We start from the raw sequence: 3,212 nt of genomic DNA on the forward strand, positions 1-3,212 counted from the left end.
GTTGTGTTCAGATTTCTTTTGTTTTCTTCCGTTGACCTCTGCAAAGGACATTACGAAGGGTTAAAGAGGAGATGACAGATGCAAAACATTGCTTGTTTCTACACAAATCTTATTCTTTTGCTAAAAAAAAAAGACCAAAAAATGACAAAAAAAAAAAAATGAATTTCAGTTTATTTTCTGATGAGGGGGGAGGGGGTCCTCCTTCCTTGCCTTGCACAGCAGAGGCGGCCTGTACAGTATTAGCATCTCTCTCATTTCAGTGCCCTAGTCTTCATTTAATGTGTACATCAAATTATGGGTCTCTACATTCTGAACAGAAACTCTAAGAAATAAAGGTTTTTTTTGGTGCAGACAGCAACAGGTCTGTCATTACACATATAAACACATAATTCTACTGTCTCTCATAAACTGCATTTTTGCAATCTTAATCCCTAAATTTTCATCCATCGGAAGAGTCGCTGTAAATCCACGCTAGAGGAGGTGGAGTTTCCTGTTTGTTTACCAGTCATTTCCTCTTCAGATACGCAGACTCTGTGTTTTGGGAAGATTGTTAAGTTTTGGACAGAACACCCTCTGGTTTTGAACCTTGTAGATGTTCAGGCTGAAGGTTCAATAACTCCACATCAGAGTGTAACTGATGTGCCTTTATCCTGCAGTTACACATTACCCACAAAGTGTTGAATTTATATATTTTTTTCCCTTTTAGACCGGTTTTACACACGTGTGCAGTAGATTTACACAAGTGTCTAATTGTGGATTTTCTCTAAAATGCTCAAGGGTTGTAAAGCCACTTGTTTGCACCGTGCATTTACACATACATTTATCTCACGAAAACATTCGACTTTTTGAGTACTGCACTATTGATTGTGCAACCACTAGATTGCGAGGCAGTTGAGCTTGATGTACAGGAGATAATTCACTTTGTTTGGTGGGCCTACCAACTTCAGTTTTAGCTAATGTGGAGGTGAATTTTGCTTTAGTGCACAAGAGTAAGGCTCAGAGCAAAGGTGCACCAAAAGCCACAGAGCTGCAAAGCACTTGCATACATACATTTTCTACGAGACTAGGATGTGATCAAAAAGGCCAAGAGAAAGCAGCAGTATCTCTTTTACTCAGATGGGAATTAAGCCATTTAAAGAAGGAAGTTCAAAGTTAATAAAGGTGAACTGTGACTGAAAGAAGCAGAAATAACCAGCATGCAAACTTATCATACTCGCCATCTCTTTATTTAAAGGTCCAGTCTGTAGGATTATGTAGCATCTAGCGGTAAGATTGCAGATTGCAACCCACCGCCACCCCCCAAGAATGCTCATCTCACCCTCTTCTGTAGTGGCTGTGAAAAAACTCAAAAGTCCCTCTATAGAGCCTGTTTTGGTTTGTCCATCAGCTCCCTCTGTTATATTATTATTAGATCCCCTTCCATCCCCCACACTGGACCTTTTTAATATAAATAAGTGTTATTTACTGATAATGTAATGCTCCGTTTAGATGCAGACTGAGGTAGGCTGCATTTGGATGGACAGGATGACTGACAGGTGTCAGAAGTGAAGACATGCAGTAACAATGAAATGAAACAAATAATTGTCACTCTAATGAGGTAGTGCCAAAGGAAATACAAGAGAAAAACACTGGGCTCTCTGGCAAAAAAAAAGAAAAAGGTTGAATTCTGGGAATTGTGGAAATAATCATCATTCATGATGTCATTCTTTGTCTAAAGAAACTCTTTAATTCCCAACAGTGGAAACTGATTCAAAGCAGCGTCTTTGTAGACTTCTGACTCAGTTCTTTCATGATCCCTGTGAGACCCTGTTATTGTTAGGCCGTACTCTTACGGCGGAGGAATGTCTAAACACTCACCGCTGAACACCCTACATTTGGACTTTATTTTCTCTTTTTTCACAGAGGTAGAAGGAGTCAAATGGATCACTCTGAAGGAACTGACCTGCTCTGAGGAGTTTCAACCTGAAATCTAGTGTTGAACTGGTTTGTGAAGGCTAATATGTAGCTACAGTGTCTGTGATGAACCGTTTTAAATGCTTAAATGTCAATCTAAGCATTTCTATATTTCTAAATATGCTAACATGATAATGGGAATGCCTCTGTTTTTAAAATAACTTCACTCTGTTCGTACAAAGCTGGAAAAACATGAAGGATAAAGCCAGTGTTGGAATGTAACTAAGTACATTTACTCAAATACTGTATTTAAGTATTTTCACTTACTGCTACTTTATACTTCAACTCCACTTCATTTATTTTATAACATTAGTTACTATTTATATGGGTGACTTTCACTCTTACCAAAGTAATATTTTAACATAATATATATTTACTTCTGCTCAAGTATGACTTTTGGATATGTTATACAACACTGGATAAAACAATATCATAAAACACAACATGGCTACATAAATACAGTAAATATAAAGGGTGTTTCGAGGTATTGAATGCAGGCAAAGTCCCGCCCCTTTCCGTGTGCCCCATGGTACCTAATTTTGGAGAAAAAAATTGTACAGTAGTCAATGGTGAGAGTCAAATACATTTTTGATCCCATTTCAATTGTGGCATGAATCACACATATGATGTTTGTGAAGTTAAAAGATGATTTTGTCAAGAAAGTCAGTTCGTTGTAAAGATGGTGAAATACCATTTAGTTTTTTAACGTGTAATTCATGGCACAATCCAAACTGCATTAAAAATCTATTTGTTTTTGCCATTCACTACCGTACATATTTTTTCTGAAATAAGATCCCATGGTGGTCCAGTGGAAGGGGAGGGACTCTGCCTCTCTATTGAGGTCACATCCTACATTTTAAAACTTTTACAAAGAGGCTATTTTCTCAGCTGATTCCAATATATTTAGACTCTGTGTGTTTAGACTGACTACCTCTGGTTAGTGATCTTCATTTCTAGTCACAATCTTCTGTGGGTGTTTGGGTGCATGTAGGGGGCAATTATTACCTCACTATTCCTAAAACACTGGTTCTAGATGGCTTTCTCATCATTTTATCCATGAAGTGTTTCAAAGCATTGTTATCTCAGTCTTATATTGTTGTAAGCTGGGTCTTCTTCGTGACAGTTTACATTTATGAATGTAAAATGAAGCATTCAGGCTGTGGACGGATGGTTCTCTGGTACAGTCAAGAGGAAACCACCTGACATCCCGCAGCAGCGCCGCCCCTCTCGTGACGTCGCCCTCCGCCTTCCCGTCTCTC

Source organism: Pagrus major, chromosome 7 (assembly GCF_040436345.1).
Source record: "Pagrus major chromosome 7, Pma_NU_1.0".
Taxonomy (NCBI): Eukaryota; Metazoa; Chordata; class Actinopteri; order Spariformes; family Sparidae; genus Pagrus; species Pagrus major.